Below are 24,948 nucleotides of genomic sequence, written 5' to 3'. Positions count from 1 at the left end.
GAAAGAAACAGATATCAACACTATTATTAGCTAATTTCCTGTAATAATATATCTTGGCAAGATTGAGTGATGGAGAATGGCCATCCCCAGGCAGAGACCGTGAAGAAACAGAGTGCTTGCTGGTATCTAGGTTAGGAAGAGTAAAGGATGGGGGGGGGGGGGGGGGTAGGGGAACAGCTGGGAAGCCCAGAGTGAGAAGGGTGACAGGTGTAAGTAAAAGAGCAGATTCTCTAACAGGGCAGCCTCTTGCGGTCATGAGCAAGTCTTCCCAGCTCAATCCTTTGATTGCCAAAGGATTCTAAATCTTTTTTTTTTCAATCTAGCAGCTCTTTAAAATTTTGCTTAAGCTTTTTATCCACAAGGTTATAAGAGGTAAAAATGTTAAGAAATTTTTTAACCTAAAATAGGTGTTTAGGTGCGATCCAGAAAGCAGAGAGCTTACCCTCTAGAACAAAACAAAGAGACAGCGAAGCAAGGCGATTCATTTTTACTTGGATAGCAGTGATTCTCGCCAGAGCCCAAGCTTCCAACAAATCACATGATGTGGAGAAGAAAGTCCACGATGCCATCCACCATTACCATGCAGCCACCTTCAACTCAACTCAATCCCACGTGGTACAAATGCAAATAAATGTTATAATAAGAAAGAAGTTTTCACCACTCTGGTCAGCTAAGCTTTTCCAAAATGATTTTTTAAAGCAAAAAGGTGTTTTATTCACTTAGGAATTTTTTAGATGCTTTATGGATCTCACCAAAATTTTTTAAAACTTTATTTGTAAGGTTCCAAACCTGGAATTAATTACATATAGTGATCCCGAATAAGGAATAAATCTCAGGCTTCTTTAAATCTATCTGTTTTGGAAATAAATGAAGGGCACATTTATAAATACAAAGTGTCTTCAAAATGTGATTCCTAGTTTCTCTACAGAAGTCCTTTTAGATGTGTAGGCTTTTCTTCTGACCTCTAAGGCCAGGAAAGTCACACTGATGGGTTTGCTCAGCACTGCCCCCTTCAAAGAAAAGTCACAGAAGACAAATGTTCCCTGACAACAGCCTGAATCCACCCCTCAGAACTGTGTGAAAGTAAGAAAAAAAAGTTTATTAAGCTCTCTTGATGTCACAGTAGAACTCACCCACATTTTCTCACCTAACCTCGTGATAGTCCTGTGAGATGGATTTTACTCCCATTTTCACAGATTCACAAAGCGAGTCTTAAGAGAGATCAGGAACTGGTGCAGAGTCAGAACTTAAAAGCAGATTTTTAACTTTGTCCTCTCTGGACTCTCCCATAATGTGTTTTACATACTAGTCCCCTGCTCCTAAAGTCCAGATGATTCTAATCTCCTATTTAATTAAGAGAAAGATAAGGTTTAAACCTTATTTCCTTAACAATGCAGTTCCTTGAGCATCTCCCCAGAAAACTAGCCACACTTAAATGTGTGTGAGAACCAATGGTCATCGCCCCTCTCCAGCATCCTCCTTCAAAGCTGAACAGCCTCTTAACAGAAAAAAAGAAAAAAGAATTTCTAAAGGGCATATTTCTTGGTGTTCTAAGTCCCCAAAGTTTCCTCTGGTGACAGAGAAGTATACAGGAGCACAAGGAATTCTGTCACATTTCACGGGTAACTTGAGTCCCCAAATTTCCTCCTGGAATTTTAGAAAGCCAGCTCCCAGGTTTGTTTGTTTTTTTTTTTTTTTTTTAATAATAGTTACTACTTTTTTTTTTTTTTAATTTTATTTATTTATTTTTAGCTGTGTTGGGTCTTCGTTTCTGTGCGAGGGCTTTCTCTAGTTGTGGCAAGCGGGGGCCACTCTTCATCGCGGTGCGCAGGCCTCTCACTATCACGGCCTCTCTTGTTGCGGAGCACAGGCTCCAGACGCGCAGGCTCAGTAGTTGTGGCTCACGGGCCCAGTTGCTCCGCGGCATGTGGGATCTTCCCAGACCAGGGCTCGAACCCATATCCCCTGCATTGGCAGGCAGACTGTCAACCACTGCGCCACCCGGGAAGCCCAGCTCCCAAGTTTTGAAAGCATAAAAATAGAAAGGAGAAGCTGAGCTGGGGAAAAGGATGGAAAAGAAAGGCCAGGGGCTATGTTTGTATCTATTCTTCAACCCACTCACTATAGAAAATTATAATTCTCTCCCTCACCACCACTCACCCCTGCTCCACCACCCCGAGACACACACACACTGCAAGATATGCTCCATCGTCACTGCTCCCAGCCCAGAGCACAGCAAATCAGGCAGAACCATATAATTTACTGCACCAAACTGGAATTACCCCCATGCACTTAAAAAGGCTGGCTTCATTTCAGGGTAACAGCAGCCCGGCTCCGGCGGGGCTCAGTCAACGTGGGTGATCTATGACATGTGGCAGAAATATAGAACTCATCAGATTTAATAAATCAAAGTTCCACACACGACTGGAAGGCCTCTCTCAACAAAGGCCCGGAGGAGTGACTGCAGGCTGTCCCCAGGCTTTCTGGGGAAGCCACCTCCTCCGAGTCCAAAGCTCTCTCTTCACTCAGAAGTCATGAAAGACCAACGGGCTGTCCCAGCAGACACGGGAGGTGGTGGAGTCAGGAACAAACGCGGGTGAAACACATGCAATGTTTTGCGGCAAGAGAATTTGAGGGAGCAGCGGTGAGTGTGGCCACCATGGGCGATGGGTTATTTCTCATCTCTCTGCTCTCTGGGGGAGGGGCGTGGGTGTCCCTTAGCATTCCGGGCGCAGGCGAGAGGTGCCCTCTGCTGTCAGCCAGCTACAGTACTCCAGGACGATGTCAGAAGTGGTCCCCCCCCCACCCCGTGAGTCCCGAGAAGCAGTGGGGTGACTGGAAATCCTGTTTCTACTGCAGTGACACTGGTCTGTGGTATGCAAAAGCCACTGCCCAGATCCTGCCAGGATAGCTGTGGCTTACCGGAATGCCCACACGGTTGCACTGCACATTTTAGAGAACACAGCTCTAGAGGCCACTACCAGGGGCCTCAGAGCAGGAGGGAAGCTCTTGGATTGCATCTCCCTGCTGATCCAATCAGCAAAATGGAAAGATAGGCAGAGAGCCAGACAGAGGTTTCGCAGGTGAGGAAAGAGTAGAAACACATTTTGGGGGACATTCGGTCCCTAAATATTGGTCATTGGGACCTTTAGGCAATGGCTATGTAGGACACCACCTTCCACTTCTTGGGCCACTTGTGCCTCTGGGAGCAGTAATAATAGCTACAATGAGTTACCTGCCACGACACCAAGCATCAGACCGCAGCTCTGGAAGGTACTGTCATCCTCACTTCACAGATTAGGAAAGCAAGTTCACAAAGTAATTTGCAGAGGACACATAAGTGTCCCCTAAGTGCTAGAGTTATGATTCCAACCAAGGTCAGTACAGCTGCAAACCGACCCCCTCTTTCCTCCACACCACATCACCTCCTACGTTGTTGAACAATCGACTAAACTCCCCACTGTGGAAGGTCAGCCAATGAAAGCCTAACCCCAGTCCTGCAAAAAAGAAGTCAACTTCAGTGAAATCAGACCCCATGAGCAGGAGGCGTGCTTCTGCATGTGCTGTGCTGGCACTCTGACTTTCCTTTTTTTTTCTTTTTAACATCTTTATTGCAGTATAATTGCTTTACACTGTTGTGTTAGTTTCTGCTGTATAACAAAGTGAATCAGCTATATGCATACATATATCCCCATATGCCCTCCCTCTTGCATCTCCCACCCACCCTCCCTATCCCACCCCTCTAGGTGGTCACAAAGCAGTGAGCTGATCTCCCTGTGCTATGTGGCTGCTTCCCACTAGCTATGTATTTTACATTTGGTAGTGTATATATGTCCATGCCACTCTCTCACTTCGTCCTAGCTTCCCCTTCCCCCTCCCCGTGTCCTCAAGTCCATTCTCTACGTCTGCGTCTTTGTTCCTACCCTGCCCCTATGTTCATCAGAACATTATTTTCTCTCTTTTAGATTCCATATATATGTGTTAGCATACGGTATTTGTTTTTCTCTTTCTGACTTACTTCACTTTTTATAACAGATTCTATCTAGGTCCATCCACCTCACTGCAAATAACTCAATTTCATTTCTTTTTATGGCTGAGTAATATTCCACTGTATATATGTGCCACACCTTCTTTATCCATTCATCTGTCAATGGACACTTAGGTTGCTTCCATGTCCTGGCTATTATAAACAGTGCTGCCATAAACATTGTGGTACATGACTCTTTCTGAATTATGGTTTTCTCAGGGTATATGCCCAGTAGTGGGATTGCTGGGTCATATGGTAGTTCTATTTTTAGTTTTTTAAGGAACTTCCATACTGTTCTCCATAGTGGCTGTATCAATTTACATTCCCACCAATGGTGCAAGAGGGTTCCCTTTTCTCCACACCCTCTCCAGCATTTATTTTTTGTAGATTTTTTGATGATGGCCATTCTGACTGGTGTGAGGTGATACCTCATTGTAGTTTTGATTTGCATTTCTCTAATGATTAGTGATGTTGAGCATCCTTTCATGTGTTTGTCAGCAATCTGTATATCTTCTTTGGAGAAATGTCTATTTAGGTCTTCTGCCCATTTTTGGATTGAGTTGTTTGTTTTTTTGATATTGAACTGCATGAGCTGCTTGTATATTTTGGAGATTAATCCTTTGTCAGTTGCTTCATTTGCAAATATTTTCTCCCATTCTGAGGGTTGTCTTTTCATCTTGTTTATGGTTTCCTTTGCTGTGCAAAAGCTTTTAAGTTCCATTAGGTCCCACTTGTTTATTTTTGTTTTTATTTCCATTTCTCTAGGAGGTAGGTCAAAAAGGATCTTGGTGTGATTTATGTCATGGAGTGTTCTGCCTATGTTTTCCTCTAAGAGTTTTATAGTGTCTGGCCTTACATTTAGGTCTCTAATCCATTTTGAGTTTATTTTTGTGTATGGTGTTAGGGAGTGGTCTAATTTCATTCTTTACATGTAGCTTTCCAGTATTCCCAGCACCACTTATTGAAGAGACTGTCCTTTCTCCATTGTATATTCTTTCTTTTTTTATATTTGATTTAATTTTTATAGAAAGCTATTCATTTTTTTCCCAATATCTTTATTGGAGTATAATTGCTTTACAATGGTGTGTTACTTTTTGCTTTATAACAAAGTGAATCAGCTATACATATACACATATCCCCATATCTCTTCCCTCTTGCATCTCCCTCCCACCCTCCCTATCCCACCCCTATAGGTGGTCACAAAGAATCCAGCTGATCTCCCTGTGCTATGTGGCTGCTTCCCACTAGCAATCTATTTTACATTTGGCAGTGTATATTACTCCATGCCACTCTCACTTCGTCCCAGCTTACACTTCCCCCTACCCGTGTCCTCAAGTCCATTCTCTACATCTCGGTCTTTATTCCTGTCCTGACCCTAGGTTTGTCAGAACCAATTTTTTTTTTTAATATCATGAATGCCATTTCTTTTTTTTGTTTATTATTTTTTATTTATTTATTTTTGGCTGTGTTGGGTCTTCGTTTCTGTGCAAGGGCTTTCTCTAGTTGTGGCAAGCGGGGGCCACTCTTCATCACGGTGCACGGGCCTCTCACTATCGCAGCCTCTCTTGTTGAGGAGCACAGGCTCCAGACGCAGGCTCAGTAGTTGTGGCTCACGGGCCTAGTTGCTCCGTGGCATGTGGGATCTTCCCAGACCAGGGCTTGAACCTGTGTCCCCTGCATTAGCAGGCAGATTCTAAACCACTGTGCCACCAGGGAAGCCCTTTTTTTTTTTTTTTTTTAGATTCCATATATATGTGTTAGCATACGGTATTTGTTTTTCTCTTTCTGATTTACTTCACTCTGTATGACACTCTAGGTCCATCCACCTCACCACAAGTAACTCAATATCGTTTCTTTATATGGCTGAGTAATATTCCACTGTATATATGTGCCACATCTTCTTTATCCATTCATCTGTCGATGGACACTTAGGTTGCTTCCATGTCCTGGCTATTGTAAATAGAGCTGCAATGAACATTGTGGTACATGACTCTTTTTGAATTATGCTTTTCTCAGGGTATATGCCCAGTAGTGGGATTGCTGGGTCACATGGTAGTTCTATTTCTAGTTTTCTAAGGAACCTCCATACTGTTCTCCATAGTGGCTGTACCAATTTACATTCCCACCAACAGTGTAAGAGGGTTCCCTTTTCTCCACACCCTCTCCAGCATTTATTGTTTGTAGATTTTTTGATGATGGCCATTCTGACTGGTGTGAGATGATACCTCGTTGTAGTTCTGATTTGCATTTCTCTAATGATTAGTGATGTTGAGTATTCTTTCATGTGCTTGTTGGCTGTCTGTATATCTTCTTTGGAGAAATGTCTATTTAGGTCTTCTGCCCTTTGTTGGATTGGGTTGTTTGTTTTTTTGATATTCAGTTGAATGAGCTGCTTGTAAATTTTGGAGATTAATCCTTGGTCAGTTGTTTCATTTGCAAATATTTTCTCCCATTCTGAGGGTTGTCTTTTCCTCTTCTTTATGGTTTCCTTGCTGTGCAAAAGCTTTTAAGTTTCATTAGGTCCCATTTGTTTTATTTTTGTTTTTATTTCCATTTCTCTAAGAGGTGGGTCAAAAAGGATCTTGCTGTGATTTATGTCATACAGTGTTCTGCCTATGTTTTCCTCTAAGAGTTTGATAGTGTCTGGCCTTACATTTAGGTCCTTAATCCATTTTGAGTTTATTTTTGTGTATGGTGTTAGGGAGTGTTCTAATTTCATTCTTTTACATTTAGCTGTCCAGCTTTCCCAGCACCACTTATTGAAGAGGCTGTCTTTTCTCCATTGTATATTCTTGCCTCCTTTATCAAAAATAAGGTGACCATATGTGCATGGGTTTATCTCTGGGCTTTCTATCCTGTTCCATTGATCTATATTTCTGCTTTTGTGCCAGTACCATACTGTCTTGATTACTGTAGCTTTGTAGTAGGGTCTGAACTCAGGGAGGCTGATTCCTCCAGCTCCGTTTTTCTTTCTCCAGATTGCTTTGGCTATTCAGGGTCTGTTGTGTTTCCATACAAATTGTGAAATTTTTTGTTCTAGTTTTGTGAAAAATGCCATTGGTAGTTTTATAGGAATTGCACTGAATCTGTAGATTGCTTGGGTAGTAGAGTCATTGTCACAATGTTGATTCTTCCATTCCAAGAACACAGTATATCTCTCCATCTGTTTGTGTTATCCTTAATTTCTATCATCAGTGTCTTATAGTTTTCTGCATACAGGTCTTTTGTCTGCCTTAGGTAGGTTTACTCCTAGGTATTTTATTCTTTTTGTTGCAATGGTAAATGAGAGTGTTTCCTTAATTTCTCTTTCAGATTTTTCATCATTGGTGTATAGGAATGCAAGAGATTTCTGTGCATTAATTTTGTATCCTGCTACCTTACCAAATTCATTGATTAGCTCTAGTAGTTTTCTGGTAGCATCTTTAGGATTCACTATGTATAGGATCATGTCATCTGCAAAGAGTGACAGTTTTACCTTTCCAATTTGGATTCCTTTTATTTCTTTTTCTTCTCTGATTGCTGTGGCTAAAACTTCCAAAACTAAGTTGAATAATAGTGGTGAGGGTGGGCAACCTTGTCTTGTTCCTCATCTTAGAAGAAATGGTTTCAATTTTTCACTGTTGAGAATGATGTTGGCTGTGGGTTTGTCATATATGGCCTTAATTATGTTGAGGTAAGCTCCCTCTATGCCTACTTTCTGGAGAGTTTTTATCATAAATGGGTGATGAATTTTGTCAAAAGCTCTTTGTGCATCTATTGAGATGATCATATGGTTTTTATCTTCCCATTTTTTCATATGGTGTATCACATAGATTGATTTGCATATGTTGAAGGATCCTTGAATTCCTGGGGTAAACCCCACTTGATCAGGGTGTATGATCCTTTTCATGTGCTGTTGGATTCTGTTTGCTAGTATTTTGTTGAGGATGTTTGCATCTATGTTCATCAGAGATATTGGCCTGTAGTTTTCTTTTTTTGTGACATCTTTGTCTGTTTTTGGTATCAGGGTGATGGTGGCCTCGTAGAATCAGTTTGGGAGTGTTCCTCCCTCTACTACATTTTGGAAGAGTTTGAGAAGCATAGGTGTTAGCTCTTCTCTAAATATTTGATAGAATTCTCCTGTGAAGCCATCTGGTCCTGGGATTTTGTTTGTTGGAAGATTTTTAATCACAGTTTCAATTTCAGTGTTTGTGATTGGTCTGTTTATGTTTTCTATTTCTTCCTGGTTGAGTCTCGGAAGGTTGTCCTTTTCTAATAATTTGTCCATTACTTGCAGGTTGTCCATTTTATTGGCATATAGTTGCTTGTAGTAATCTCTCATGATCCATTGTATCTCTGCAGTGTCCGTGGGTACTTCTCCTGTTTCATTTCTAATTCCTTTTATTTGAGTCTTCTCCCTTTTTTTCTTGATGAGTCTGGCTAATGGTTTTTCAATCCTTTTTATCTTCTCAAAGAACCAGCTTTTAGTTTTATTGATCTTTGCTATCGTACCCTTCATTTCTTTTTCATTTATTTCTGATCTGATCTTTATGATTTCTTTCCTTCTGCTAACTTTGGGAGTTTTTTGCTCTTCTTTCTCTAATTGCTTTAGGGGTAAGGTTAGGTTGTTTATTTGAGATTCTTCTTGTTTCCTGAGGTAGGATTGTATTGCTATAAACTTCCCTCTTAGCACTGCTTTTGCTGCATCCCATAGGTTTTGGGTCATCGTGTTTTCATTGTCATTTGTTTCTAGGGTGTTTTAAATTTTCTCTTTGATTTGTTCAGTGATCTCTTGGTTATTTAGTAGCATGTTGTTTAGCCTCCATGTGTTTGCACTTTTTACAGTTTTTTTCTTGTATTTGATATGTAGTCTCATAGTGTTGTGGTCAGAAAAGATACTTGATATGATTTCAATTTTCATAAATTTACCAAGGCTTCATTTGTGACCCAGGATATCGTCTATCCTGGAGAATGTTCCATAAGCACTTGAGAAGAAAGTGTGTTCTGTTGTCTGTGGATGGACTGTCCTATAATTATCAATTAAGTCCATCTTGTTTAATGTGTCATTTAAAGCTTCTGTTTCCTTAATTATTTTCATTTTGCATGATCTGTCCATTGGTGAAAGTGGGGCATTAAAGTCCCCTACTATTATTGTGTTACTGTCGATTTCCCCTTTTATGACTGTTAGCATTTGCCTTATGTATTGAGGTGCTCCCATGTTGGGTGCATAAATATTTACAGTTGTTATATCTTCTTCTTGGATTGTTCCCTTAATCATTATGTAGTGTCCTTCTTTGTCTCTTGTAATAGTCTTTATTTTAAAGTCTATTTTTTCTGTTATGAGAATTGCTACTCCAGCTTTCTATTGATTTCCATTTGCATGGAACATCTTTTTCCATCCCCTCACTTTCAGTCTGTATGTGTCCCTAGGTCTGAAGTGGGTCTCTTGTAGACAGCATATATATGGGTCTTGTTTTTGTATCCATTCAGCCAGTCTATGTCTTTTGGTGGGAGCATTTAATCCACTTACATTTAAGGTAATTATCGATATGTATGTTCCTATTACCATTTTCTTTTTTTTTTTTTTTTTTTTAAATTCAGACAGAAAGTCACAAAAATTATACTCATCCTCATCAGTTCACTCAGTCCCATGTAATTAATTTTTTTTTTCATCTTGATCTTTTGTTAGCACTTTTATGAGTTCATCAGTTTTTCATTAGAGTTCTGAAAATGCTTATTCATTCAGTTCAGCAGTACAGTCAGTTACCAGAAACCTGTACTTGTCAGAGTCTTTTCCATGAATTTCTTGAAGATGAAACCCTTTTATAGGAACATATTTGCAAAATCATCAGAGTACACCCAGAACTGTCTGTAAATGACAAAAGACTTAAAAATGACCACGGTTAAAGATTTGATGAAAGTTCATAATAATGCAGTTGACAAGAAAATTAGTTATTTCTGAGATATACATTTTAAAGTAATAACTAGGATTATTACTTATAACATTATACCAGAACATATAAGATTTTTAGAAATTTCATGTAATGTCTGAAACATTTATATTAACATATTTCCATACATATTTCCATACAAATACAAATATAAGATTTTTAGAAATTTCATGTAATGTCTGAAACATTTATATTAACATATTTCCATACATATTTCCATACAAATACAAATATAAGATTTTTAGAAATTTCATGTAATGTCTGAAACATTTATATTAACATATTTCCATACAAATAACCCAATGAAAGTTTAGTATTAGTTGTTTTGTTTGTTTTTTTATACTGCAGGTTCTTATTAGGCATCAGTTTCATACACATCAGTGTATACATGTCAATCCCAATTGCCCAATCCAGCACACCACCATCCCCACCTCACCGCAGTTTTCCCCCCTTGGTGTCCATATGACCATTCTCTACATTTGTGTCTCAACTTCTGCCCTGCAAACTGGCTCATCTGTACCATTTTTCTAGGTTCCGCATACATGCATTAATATACGATATTTGTTTTTCTCTTTCTGACTTACTTCACTCTGTATGACAGTCTCTAGATCCATCCATGTCTCAACAAATGACTCAATTTCGTTCCTTTTTATGGCTGAGTAATATTCCATTGTATATATGTACCACAACTTCTTTATCCATTCGTCTGTTGATGGGCATTTAGGTTGCTTCCATGACCTGGCTATTGTAAATAGTGCTGCAATGAACATTCGGGTGCATGTGTCTTTTTGAATTACGGTTTTCTCTGGGTATATGCCCAGTAGTGGGATTGCTGGGTCATATGGTAATTCTATTTTTAGTTTTTTAAGGAACCTCCATACTGTTCTCCATAGTGGCTGTATCAATTTACATTCCCACCAACAGTGCAAGAGGGTTCCCTTTTCTCCACACCCTCTCCAGCATTTGTTGTTTGTAGATTTTCTGATGATGCCCATTCTAACAGGAGTGAGGTGATACCTCATTGTAGTTTTGATTTGCATTTCTCTAATAATTAGTGATGTTGAGCATCTTTTCATGTGCTTCGTGGCCATCTGTATGTCTTCTTTGGAGAAATGTCTATTTAGGTCTTCTGCCCATTTTTGGATTGGGGTGTTTGTTTCTTTGATATTGAGCTGAATGAGCTGTTTATATATTTTGGAGATTAATCCTTTGTCCGTTGATTCATTTGCAAATATTTTCTCCCATTCTGAGGGTTGTCTTTTCGTCTTGTTTATGGTTTCCTTTGCTGTGCAAAAGCTTTGAAGTTTCATTAGGTCCCATTTGTTTATTTTTGTTTTTATTTCCATTACTCTAGGAGGTGGATCAAAAAAGATCTTGCTGTGATTTATGTCAAAGAGTGTTCTTCCTATGTTTTCCTCTAAGAGTTTTATAGTGTCCAGTCTTATATTTAGGTCTCTAATCCATTTTGAGTTTATTTTTGTGTATGGTGTTAGGGAGTATTCTAATTTCATTCTTTACATGTAGCTGTCCAGTTTTCCCAGCACCACTTATTGAAGAGACTGTCTTTTCTCCATTGTATATCTTTGCCTCCTTTGTCATAGATTAGTTGACCATAGGTGCGTGGGTTAATCTCTGGGCTTTCTATCTTGTTCCATTGATCTATGGTTCTGTTTTTGTGCCAGTACCATACTGTCTTGATTACTGTAGCTTTGTAGTATAGTCTGAAGTCAGGGAGTCTGATTCCTCCAGCTCCATTTTTTTCCCTCAAGACTGCTTTGGCTATTCGGGGTCTTTTGTGTCTCCATACAAATTTTAAGATGATTTGTTCTAGCTCCGTAAAAAATGCCATTGGTAATTTGATAGGGATTGCATTGAATCTGTAGATTGCTTTGGGTAGTATACTCATTTTCACAATGTTGATTCTTCCAATCCAAGAACATGGTATATCTCTCCATCTGTTGGTATCATCTTTAATTTCTTTCATCAGTGTCTTATAGTTTTTTTGCATACAGGTCTTTCGTCTCCCTAGGTAGGTTTATTCCTAGGTATTTTATTCTTTTTGTTGCAATGGTAAATGGGAGTGTTTCCATAATTTCTCTTTCAGATTTTTCATCATTAGTGTATAGGAATGCAAGAGATTTCTGTGCATTAATTTTGTATCCTGCAACTTTACCATATTCATTAATCAGCTCTAGCAGTTTTCTGGTGGCAGTTTTAGGATTCTCTATGTATAGTATCATGTCATCCGCAAACAGTGACAGTTTTACTTCTTCTTTTCCAATTTGTATTCCTTTTATTTCTTTTTCTTCTCTGATTGCCGTGGCTAGGACTTCCAGAACTATGTTGAATAATAGTGGTGAGAGTGGACATCCTTGTCTCGTTCCTGATCTTAGAGGAAATGCTTTCAGTTTTTCACCATTGAGAATGATGTTTGCTGTGGGTTTGTCATATATGGCCTTTATTATGTTGAGGTAGGTTCCCTCTATGCCCACTTTCTGGAGAGTTTTTATCAGAAATGGGTGTTGAATTTTGTCAAAAGCTTTTTCTGCATCTATTGAGATGATCATATGGTTTTTATTCTTCAATTTGTTAATATGGTGTATCACATTGATTGATTTGCGTATATTGAAGAATCCTTGCATCCCTGGGATAAATCCCACTTGATCGTGGTGTATGATCCTTTTAATGTGTTGCTGGATTCTGTTTGCTAGTATTTTGTTGAGGATTTTTGCATCTATATTCATCAGTGATATTGGTCTGTAATTTTCTTTTTTTGTAGTGTCTTTGTCTGGTTTTGGTATCAGGGTGATGGTGGCCTCATAGAATGAGTTTGGGAGTGTTCCTTCCTCTGCAATTTTTTGGAAGAGTTTGAGAAGGATGGGTGTTAGCTCTTCTCTAAATGTTTGATAGAATTCACCTGTGAAGCCATCTGGTCCTGGACTTTTGTTTGTTGGAAGATTTTTAATCACAGTTTCAATTTCATTACTTGTGATTGGTCTGTTCATATTTTCTGTTTCTTCCTGATTCAGTCTGGGAAGGTTATACCTTTCTAAGAATTTGTCCATTTCTTCCAGGTTGTCCATTTTATTGGCATAAAGTTGCTTGTAGTAGTCTCTTAGGATGCTTTGTATTTCTGTGGTGTCTGTTGTAACTTCTCCTTTTTCATTTCTGATTTTATTGATTTGAGTCCTCTCCCTCTTTTTCTTGATGAGTCTGGCTAATGGCTTATCAATTTTGTTTATCTTCTCAAAGAACCAACTTTTAGTTTTATTGATCTTTGCTATTGTTTTCTTTGTTTCTATTTCATTTATTTCTGCTCTGATCTTTATGATTTCTTTCCTTCTGCTAACTTTGGGTTTTGTTTGTTCTTCTTTCTCTAGTTTCTTTAGGTGTAAGTTTAGATTGTTTACTTGAGATTTTTCTTGTTTCTTTAGGTAGGCTTGTATAGCTATAAACTTCCCTCTTAGAACTGCTTTTGCTGCATCCCATAGGTTTTGGGTCGTCGTGTTTTCATTGTCATTTGTCTCTAGGTATTTTTTGATTTCCTCTTTGATTTCTTCAGTGATCTCTTGGTTATTTAGTAACGTATTGTTTAGCCTCCATGTGTTTGTCCTTTTTACGTTTTTTTCCCTGTAATTCATTTCTAATCTCATAGCGTTGTGGTCAGAAAAGATGCTGATATGATTTCAATTTTCTTAAATTTACTGAGGCTTGATTTGTGACCCAAGATGTGATCTATCCTGGAGAATGTTCCGTGCGCACTTGAGAAGAACGTGTAATCTGCTGTTTTTGGATGGAATGTCCTATATATATCAATTAAATCTATCTGGTCTATTGTGTCATTTAAAGCTTCTGTTTCCTTATTTATTTTCATTTTGGATGATCTGTCCATTGGTGTAAGTGAGGTGTTAAAGTCCCCCACTATTATTGTGTTACTGTCGATTTCCTCTTTTATAGCTGTTAGCAGTTGCCTTATGTATTGAGGTGCTCCTATGTTGGGTGCATATATGTTTATAATTGTTATATCTTCTTCTTGGATTGATCCCTGGATCATTATGTAGTGTCCTTCCTTGTCTCTTGTAACATTCTTTATTTTAAAGTCTATTTTATCTGATATGAGTATAGCTACTCCAGCTTTCTTTTGATTTCCATTTGCATGGAATATCTTTTTCCATCCCCTCACTTTCAGTCTGTATGTGTCCCTAGGTCTAAAGTGGGTCTCTTGTAGACAGCATATATATGGGTCTTGTTTTTGTATCCATTCAGCCAGTCTATGTCTTTTGGTTGGGGCATTTAATCCATTCACGTTTAAGGTAATTACCGATATGTATGTTCCTATGACCATTTTCTTAATTGTTTTGGGTTTGTCTTTGTAGGTCCTTTTCTTCTCTTGTGTTTCCCACTTAGAGAAGTTCCTTTAGCATTTGTTGTAGAGCTGGTTTGGTGGTGCTGAATTCTCTTAGCTTTTGCTTGTCTGCAAAGCTTTTGATTTCTCCATCAAATCTAAATGAGATCCTTGCCGGGTAGAGTAATCTTGGTTGTAGGTTCTTCCCTTTCATCACTTTAAGTATATCATGCCACTCCCTTCTGGCTTGCAGAGTTTCTGCTGAGAAATCAGCTGTTAACCTTATGGGAGTTCCCTTGTATGTTATTTGTCGTTTTTCCCTTGCTGCTTTCAATAATTTTTCTTTGTCTTTAATTTTTGCCACTTTGATTACTATGTGTCTCGGCGTGTTTCTCCTTGGGTTTATTCTGTATGGGACTCTCTGCGCTTCCTGGACTAGGGTGGCTATTTCCTTTCCCATGTTAGGGAAGTTTTCGACTATAATCTCTTCAAATATTTTCTCTGGTCCTTTCTCTCTCTCTTCTCCTTCTGGGACCCCTATAATGCGAATGTTGTTGCGTTTAATGTTGTCCCAGAGGTCTCTTAGGCTGTCTTCATTTCTTTTCATTCTTTTTTCTTTAGTCTGTTCTGCAGCAGTGAATTCCACCATTCTGTCTTCCAGGTCACTTATCCGTTCTTCTGCCTCAGTTATTCTGCTATTGATTCCTTCTAGTGTAGTTTTCATTTCGGTTATTGTATTGGTGATCTCTGTTTGTTTGTTCTTTAATTCTTCTAGGTCTTTGTTAATCATTTCTTGCATCTTCTCAATCTTTGCCTCCATTCTTATTCCGAGGTCCTGGATCATCTTCACTATCATTATTCTGAATTCTTTTTCTGGAAGGTTGCCTATCTCCACTTCATTTAGTTGTTTTTCTGGGTTTTTTTCTTGTTCCTTCATCTGGTGCATAGCCCTCTGCCTTTTCATCTTCTCTATCTTTCTGTAACTGTGGTTTTTGGTCCACAGGCTGCAGGATCGTAGTTTTTCTTGCTTCTGTTGTCTGCCCTCTGGTGGTTGAGGCTATCTAAGAGGCTTGATGGGAGGCTCTGGTGGTGGGTAGAGCTGACTGTTGCTGTGGCGGTCAGAGCTCAGTAAAACCTTAATCCACTTGACTGTTGATGGGTGGGGCTGGGTTCCCTCCCTGTTGCTGTGGCAGTCAGAGCTCAGTAAAACCTTAATCCACTTGACTGTTGATGGGTGGGGCTGGGTTCCCTCCCTGTTGGTTGTTTTGCCTGAGGCAACCCAACACTGGAGCCTACCGGCGCTCTTTGGTGGGGTCAATGGCAGACTCTGGGAGGGCTCACGCCAAGGAGAACTTCCCAGAGCCTCTGCTGCCAGTGTCCTTATCCCCACGGTGAAACAGAGCCACCACTCGCCTCTGCAGGAGACCCCCCAACACCAGCAGGTAGGTCCGGTTCAGTCTCCCCCAGGGTCACTGCTCCTTCCCCTGGGTCCCGATGCACACATTACTTTGTGTGTGCCCTCCAAGAGTGGGGTCTCTGTTTCCCCCAGTCCTGTCAAAGTCCTGCAATCAATTCCCTCTAGGCTTCAAAGTCTGATTCTCTAGGAATTCCTCCTCCCGTTGCCGGACCCCCAGGTTGGGAAGCCTGATGTGGGGCTCAGAACCTTCACTCCAGTGGGTGGAATTCTGTGGTATAAGTGTTCGCCAGTCTGTGAGTCACCCACCCAGCAGTTATGGGATTTGATTTTACTCTGATTGCGCCCCTCCTACCGTCTCACTGTGGCTTCTCCTCTGTCCTTGGACGCGGGGTATCCTCCTTGGTGAAGTCCAGGGTCTTCCTGTCAATGATTGTCCAGCAGCCAGTGGTGATTCTGGTGCTCTCGCAAGAGGGAGTGAGAGCACGTCCTTCTACTCCGCCATCTTGGTTAATCTCACCATTTTCTTAATTGTTTTGGGTTTATTATTGTAGGTCTTTTCCTTCCCTTGTGCCTCCTGCCTAGACAAGTTCCTTTAGCATTTGTTGTAAAGCTGGTTTGGTGGTGTTGAATTCTCTTAGCTTTTGCTTGTCTGTAAAGGTTTTAATTTCTCCGTTGAATCTGAATGAGATCTTTACTGGGTAGAGTAATCTTGGCTGTAGGTTTTTCCCTTTCATCACTTTAAATATGTCCTGCCACTCCCTTCTGGCTTGCAGAGTTTCTGCTGAAACATCAGCTGTTAACCTTATGGGGATTCCCTTGTATGTTATTTGTTGATTTTGCCTTGCTGCTTTTAATATTTTTTCTTTGTATTTAATTTTTGATAGTTTGATTAATATGTGTCTTGGCATGTTTCTCCTTGGATTTATCCTGTATGGGACTCTCTGTGCTTCCTGGACTTGATTGACTATTTCCTTTCCCATGTTAGGGAAGTTTTCAACTATAATCTCTTCAAATTTTTTCTCAGTCCCTTTCTTTTCTCTTCTTCTTCTGGGACCCCTATAATTCTAATGTTGGTACATTTAATGTTTTCCCAGAGGTCTCTGAGACTGTCCTCAATTCTTTTCATTCTTTTTTCTTTATTCTGCTCTGCAGTAGTTATTTTCACTATTTTATATTCCAGGTTACTTATCCATTCTTCTGCCTCTTTTATTCAGCTATTGATTCCTTCTAGAGAATTTTTAGTTTCATTTATTGTGTTGTTCATCATTGTTTGTTTGCTCTTTAGTTCTTCTAGGTCCTTGTTAAATGTTTCTTGTATTTTCTCCATTCTACTTCCATGGTTTTGTATCATCTTTACTATCATTACTCTGAATTCTTTTTCAGGTAGACTGCCTATTTCCTTTTCATTTGTTTAGTCTGGTGTGTTTTTACCTTGCTCCTTCATCTGCTGTGTATTTCTCTGTCTTCTCATTTTGCTTAACTTACTGTGTTTGGGGTCTCCTTTTCGCAGGCTACATGTTCATAGTTTCCATTGTTTTTGGTGTCTGCCCCCAGTGGGTAAGGTTGGTTTAGTGGATTGTGTAGGCTTTCTGGTAGAGGGGACTGATGCCTGTGTTCTGGTTGATGAGGCTGGATCTTGTCTTTCTGGTGGGCAGGGCTGCATCTGGTGGTGTGTTTTGGGGTTTCTGTGAACTTAGTATGATTTTAGGCAGCCTCTCTGCTAATGGGTGGGGTTGTGTTCCTATCTTGTTAGTTGTTTGGCATGGGGTGTCCAGCACTGTAGCTTGCTGGTCGTTGAGTGGAGCTGGGTCTTAGCATTGAGACGGAGCACTCTGGGAGAGCTCTTGCTGAATGATATTATGTGGGGCCAGGCGGTCTCTGGTGGTCCAATGTCCTGAACTTGGCTCTCCCACCTCAGAGGCTCAGGCCTGACGCCCAGCTGGAGCACCAAGACCCTGTCAGCCAAACGGCCAGGTACATGGGGAGTTTTTGCCTTTTGGGAAGTCTGAGGTCTTCCGCCAGTGTTCAGTAGGTGTTCTGTAGTAGTTTTTCCACCTGTAGATGTATTTTTGATGTATTTGTGGGGAGGAAGGTGATCTCCACATCTTACTCCTCCGCCATCATCAGAGAAAACCCCTGGGAAGAGTCTTGCCCTCATATGGACTTTGGAACTTTGGCCTTTGGAACTCTGAGGAGCGGAGGTCAACCCATTTCAACACAAAACGTTAAGAGTTGCCCCATCTCTTTGTTTCCTTTGCCCCTTTGATGGTCCTGCCACAAGGCGCAGACTCAGCTATGGGAGGCGACTCGTCCCAGGAGAACGGACGCTGGAGCAAAGCTGAACTTGACCCCAACCAGCGGTTCAATGCTCAGATGCTGAGTGTGGTTCCCGGGAAAGAAGCGAGCTTGGCAGGGCTGCTCTCGCTGCTTTGTGTACTCACTGCCTCTGTAAAAGCTCAGCTCCCTGCTAGCAGACTAACCCCAATCTTGCTTCTTGCAAAAAGCACAGAAGTTCAGTTGAAGGTGCTGAAACATTGCCAGAGAATCCCAGAGAGTGAGAAGCACAGGGACTTTTATCTCCTCTCTATAGAGCCTCATCCTCAGCACCCAGCCAGCTCATTTGCTTCCACCTTCTGCATGCATGTCTCTGATGCCGAACACCGAACTGAATCTCAGAGACAGGGTTTTGGGTGAAGTAGAAAAGAATAGCTTTATTGCTTTGCCAGGCAAAGGGGACCACAGTGGGTTAATGCCCTGAAAACTGTCTGTCCCCTGACTTTCTTATTTTGATGACTTGTGCCAGGTGGCTAAACATCCCAGGACAGTCCTGACTCAAGCGTGCCTGGAGAAGGTAGTCAGTGGGCTTGACATTGAGTTGAAACTGGGGGCGAGGGGAGTGGTCAAGGGGCCTGGGACTCAGTCAGAAGCCCTGTGCTCTCATCCAGGCTGTGCCTCTCAGGAACGCCAACTTTTCAAGTTTGTCAGTCAATTTCTCCGAGTCCCAGTTTTTTCTTTAATAAAATAGGCATGTCACTTTATAAAGTTAATGTGTATATAGATATGTACATATGTATACAGGTATATGTATTACATATGTATATATGAATAATATTATTTTATAAAGTTACAGGGATTAATGAGAACATGTATTCCTATTCATATGTGTCTACCTTTACATACATACACCCACACACATCCCACTCACTAACTCTGTGAAATGGAAAAGTGAGGTGTTAATATATAACCAGAGCAAACAATGCTTTCAGATTTTTCTCATCTAAATGAAACTGATGACATGTTCTATGAATAACCATAGAAGAGGGGCAAATATTAAGGTTCTTAAAGAATCCATAATATTTGTGGCTTGCCTCTCTCACTTGGGGGGTAAAGTTTGGGGAGAAGATGCAGTGGGGAGGCAGCTTCTGTAAGAGCATATGCAATCCTGCTCCGGAGTCCCTGCCCACAGACCTCCCAGATGTCAGCTGAATTCTCTGAAGGCACAAGGATGGTCCTTGTAGTGTTGTACCTCTTCAGCCCTGGGCTCCATCTAAGACTGAGAACAGGCTCCTTGCTGCACTGTCCGTGGTTCTGGCCCCCGGGTCACAGAAGCTAGGCCGTGTCCAGAGGCTTAGGAGGGCGAGGAGGGTGGCAGCCACCCTGCACCCCAGCTGCACACGCCCTTGCTGCAGTCCTGACTCCTGTCTGGTCCCCTGTCTTCTGTGACTGTCAGGACTCAGAACTGTTCTGTGTTGTGGACAGCTGACCTTTCCTCACAACTGACCAGCACTTCCTGTACTGACTGAGGAGACAGACATCTGCAGATTCAGTAATATTTAAGAAGGATCTGGAACACACGTGTGCTCTGAGCCTCCAGTTTTCTGATTTTGTGGAAAAAATTCTTTGCTTTACTAAGACAGACTTTTTAAAGAGACTATTAAAAAATAAAAATTAAAAAAAATAAAACAGACTATTAATAGATGATACAAATCCCCCTTTTTTAATTCTTCCAGCTTCCCTGTAATATGCACCGCTTCCTCTGACACTTTGTACCAGTGGCAGTCTGAGGGTTACCATACTCTCCCTGCTCACAAGCCAAGTGCTCCTCACATTTTGCAAGCCTATATGCTCCCAGGACTTCTAATATTACACGCAGTGTTTGCCGGAGAAGGGCATTCCCAGCAATGAGGTCATCCAGAAGAATTTTAGCTTATCCCCTGCCATAGAAAGTCACTAGGACCTGAGTTGCTCAAATGAATTTTAGCATCAGAGAAACTAGATTAGAAAGTTGTTGCTTCGGGGAGATCAGCTCTGTGCTTTGTGATCACCTAGAGGGGTGGGATAGGGAAGGTGGGAGGGAGACACAAGAGGGAGGGGATATGGGGACATATGTATACATATAGCTGATTCACTTTGTTATACAGCAGAGACTAACACAACATTGTAAAGCAATTATACTCCAATAAAGATGTTAAAAAAAAAAAAAAAAAAAAGTAAACCTGAACCTGTCAAAGGAAATTAAATGATATGTTGCACCAGGAAGAAAAAAAAAACAGGACGTTGTTGCTCTACCAACAAGATTATATGAATGACTAGGTAAAGTTAGTTATTTATCCACATATTCCAATAAAAAAGTACACTGTGGGGCTTCCCTGGTGGCGCAGTGGTTGAGAATCTGCCTGCCAATGCAGGGGACATGGGTTCGAGCCCCGGTCTGGGAAGATCCCACATGCGTGGAGCAACTAGGCCCGTGAGCCACAACTACTGAGCCTGCGCGTCTGGAGCCTGTGCTCCGCAACAAGAGAGGCCGCGATAGTGAGAGGCCCGCGCACCGCGATGAAGAGTGGCCCCCACTTGCCACAACTAGAGAAAGCCCTCACACAGAAACGAAGACCCAACACAGCCATAAATAAATAAATAAACCCAAAGTTAAAAAAAAAACAAAAAACACCAATCCCAGAGGGGGGGAAAAAAAAAAAGTACACTGTGGAAAGTATGGCATTTGTCCTACACAACAGATAAGATCTTTATTTATTTTTTGGATTGGTCAGTGTCTTTTTTTTTTTTAATTTTTATTTTAAATTGGAGTAGAGTTGATTTACAATGTTGTGTTACTTTCAGGTGTACAGCAAAGTGATTCAGTTATACTTATACATATATCTATTCTTTTTCCATTTAGGTTATTACAGAATATTGAGTAGAGTTCCTTGTGCTATACAGTAGGTCCTTGTTGGTTACCTATTTTATATATAGTAGTGTGTATATGTAAATCCCAGACTCAGATATAATCTTTAAAAGATATGGTTTGATCTTATTTCAGCTACCAACTCCTAATTTGGGGTGTGTGTGCATGTGTGTGTTTGTGTGTGTAAGGACTACTATGGTGAGTCATCTTTTAAGGAGGCAGAGCTGAGTGGTTAAGAGTTCATTCTCTAGTACCAGTCAGACCCAGTTCTAATCCAAGCTTGGTCCCTAACCAGATGGTGACTTTGGGCAAGCTACCCCAAGCCTCTGAGACTATAAAATGGAGATAATACCAAATTCAGAGATTTACTTATTGAAACATATGAGGAAATGTTAACTAGTAATATTGCCACCTAATCCACTTGTTTGGGAAATTGGTATTTTTATCGCTTGTTTTTTGAAGTGCAAATGTCTTTTTTTGATGCTTCCTCTCATCACTTATTTGGAATTTTCAGGTTCTAGACAGCTTTTAGTGACCGTCTTATCCTGATGGGCTAGAATTTTTACCCAACTCCAAATTGCTGTCACCAGGTAGAGATGGAGCCAAATTTTGAGAACACTGCATTACCGCCGCCTCTGCCCATGCGCTCTCCCCATCAATCAAGTGTGCTGGGCTCTGCTGACTGCTGGTTCACAAAACAAATAAAAGTACTGTTGTGGTTACCTGCCCCCTGCTGCATCGTTTCTTCTATCCTTTCAAATCTCACTTATTTAGGATACAATCAACTCCACGCAGCCAAGAAACAAACATCACACACACACGCGCGCACACACACACACACACACACACTGGTTATGCCGGAACAAGTTACACTAAAGCTGAAATATTCAGCAAGAACTCATTCTCTACACACTTGGGATTTTCAGAAGGAAACACCTCTCTAACCTTAGCTGTCAACACATCAACAAAACTGTTCCAAAATTCTACGATAGTTTTCTCTGGCCCCCTGGAGAACGCTTAGGAGCAGACTTTTCTCCATGTCAGTTTTCTTCATCTTCTAGCCCCATGCTAGGGTCATCCTTCCTGGACCTCTACTGTGCTCCACTCTGGTGGTTCTGCTCCTTCCATCAGAATCTTTATTGCTCAACCCCTATCTCCCAACCCAAACACAAAGTCTAAAGTCTCCCCCCACCATTGCCAAGTCCCCAATCCTTGTCTCTTGGTCCCAAATTAAGTTCATCTTTTTCTTTGTAATTCGAAACAATAAACTTCCAATTGGAAGTGGACAAATAAAGCACAACTGTTGAAGCAGAGTTCAACATCATTGACCTGATAATAAAGACAACAAAATTAATCAAGAAGAATAAATTTTTTTACTTATCACCTAAGGTGCCTCAGATACTTCAGAGATACTCTCTATTTTAATTCCCACAATAATTACTAAATTAAGATATTGGAGCCAGAGTGGTCATTGACCTTCCCAGAGTCACACAGCAAGTAAGCCACAGGTCAAGACTCAAAGCTCGGACCGTCGGATTCCAGAGCCTGAGTTTTTGAACTATTCATCACCACACTTGGTTCCTCAGACTTACCAGGAATACTAGAGCTTCACACAGGACAAGAGAAAGTCAAGTAACAACTCACCTAGTTATTAATACCCAATCTGTAGGTTATGAAACAAGCAGTGTGAGGCAGCATCAGCAGGGACCCCTTTATTTAATGTGATCAGGTCACCTCAGACACTCAATCCTACAATCTCCCTCTCCTCAGACACAACACAGCACTTGCCACAGTGCCTGGTATTTACGGGCTTTGTTCTACACATCCACCACCTAACCAGACTGTGAGCTCCTCAAAGGCAAGAACTATTCTTGTTTATTTCTGCATCCCAGTGTTTCACTTAGCAGATGTCCCACTGCATGTTTATTGATGAATCCAAACTGAGTCCAGAATTTTTGATTATGACATCTCTTCCCTGATTTTCTCCTCTCAGACTCTTATCTGCCACCATTGCTTTTTTAGATTTATATTCTTTTTTACCTATTTTGTATGGGGGGTTTTTGTTTGTTTTTATTGTTCTCATATGTTGGGCTAAGATAGAAAGCAATCCCAACATACACACACTACTATATATAAGATAGATAACCAAAAATGACCTACTGTATAGCACAGGGAAGTCTATTCAATATTCTGTGATAACCTATATGGGAAAAGAATCTGAAAAAGAATGAATATATGTATATGTATAACTGAATCACTTTGCTGCACACCTGAAACTAACACAACATTGTAAATTAACTCTACTCCAATAAAATTAAAAAAAAAAAAAGAAAGCAACCCCAGAAAGACAGTCCCTTTTCACTAAAGGAGGAAACTGAGTCATGGGACCAGATGCTTCTAGCCTCATGACTGTACAAATAATCCCTTCTCCTATTGAAACCCAAAGTATGTAGAGAATTAAAAGTTTAAAACACTTCAAAATATGTAAGCAACTTCAGTAATAAAATCTCAAAATGCAGAAGCCCAAGGATGAAAGAGGGAAAAAAGTTTCCAACTCAAGCATCCCATTTCTTGTGCTTTGGGTTGAGAAGGAATCTAAGCCCAAGCTAAGGCTCAGTGAGAAACGGGGCTAAGATTATCAGGGGACTGGGAGATGGCCCCAGAGAAGTCTTGTATTTGCCATCCGTGGGATAACATAATAAAATAATATTAGTTAACCATCGCACAATTTTATATTTTTTAGTATTGCTCAGCAGGAAATAACCTGAGGATTATGAGCATACCAGTTTGCAAGAGGGAAGTGACAATCCATCACTTTCTGTTGTTGTTTCATCTCCCAGTTCTGCCTTAAGTAACTATATTTTATATTCTTCCTTGTTGATAATAAAAATCAGAAGTCCAGAAATGACTGGTGAGGAGAAATACAGAATTTCCAGGAGGGACCATTTTGTCATTAGTTACAATCAGTATGCAAGGCAGCTAATTCCACACCATCAGGGAAGACCAACAACAGGCCAGAGGCACTTCCTGACCAGGACTAGTGAAAATAGGCACACGGGGAGGGTGACTCATATTTCTAGCAAGTGACCAGAGTATGAGTAGTAATAATAAACAGCAGCTGCTCCCACGTTTGACTGCCTCCTTTATTCCAGGCCCCAATCTAGGAGCTTCACATACATTAAGTCCAGAATAATATCCCTCAAATGTTAAGGTGAAGAAACTTGCCCAAGGTCAAAGAACAAACCACATTCCCAAACAAAGTCTATTAAATACGCCAAACTGTATTTTGTACCAAACTATTTCATAGCCGACAGAAAGGATCAAACTGTGAAAATACCCTGGAATACCTGTGGGTAAGAGTAAATAAATGATACAAGTATTTAAAAACTCACCTTTTGCTGTAATTTTTAGTGACCTTTGTACCTAGAAGTCTTTTTTTCCTAGATGTTTCTATTTTTTTATTTTCTCACAAAGTTTTTTTAAAAATTAACTAATTCTAGTTTGTCATTCTAAATAATTCTGTAATCTACTGGTGAGCATTTTTGGAACGGGTCAGTCATCATCTTTTTTTCTATTCCTGAAAAATCAAAAGAAAACACACACACACACACACACACACACACACACACACAACTTCTTGGCTACCATACGAGTCTAGCAGACAGGGTTCCGGCTACAAGTGGCCAAACATCCCATTCAAACCACTTAAACGACTTTATTTTTTTTTAACATCTTTATTAGAGAATAATTGTTTTACAATGGTGTGTTAGTTTCTGCTTTATAACAAAGTGAATCATCTATATGCATACGTATATCCCCATATCTCCTCCCTCTTGCATCTCCCTCCCATCCTCCATATACCACCCCTCTAGATGGTCACAAAGCACCGAGCTGATCTCCCTGTGCTATGCAGCTGCTTCCCACTAGCTATCTATTTTACATTTGGTAGCACATATAAGTCCATGCCACTCTCTCACTTCGTCCCAGCTTCCCCTTCCCCTTCCCCATGTCCTAAAGTCCATTCTCTACATCTGTGTCTTTATTCCT

The 24,948-nt window shown here is 40.5% G+C and overlaps 1 long non-coding RNA gene across 1 annotated transcript in view; it reads right to left on the bottom strand.

The window, feature by feature from the left end:
• Positions 1 to 24,948, bottom strand: part of LOC118904900 — a 220,730-nt gene that overhangs the window by 182,642 nt on the left and 13,140 nt on the right. The gene's annotated exons all lie outside the window — the stretch shown is intronic.

Source organism: Balaenoptera musculus, chromosome 12 (assembly GCF_009873245.2).
Source record: "Balaenoptera musculus isolate JJ_BM4_2016_0621 chromosome 12, mBalMus1.pri.v3, whole genome shotgun sequence".
In the NCBI taxonomy this organism is placed as follows: Eukaryota; Metazoa; Chordata; class Mammalia; order Artiodactyla; family Balaenopteridae; genus Balaenoptera; species Balaenoptera musculus.
This window is presented reverse-complemented; position numbering and strand designations above follow the sequence as displayed.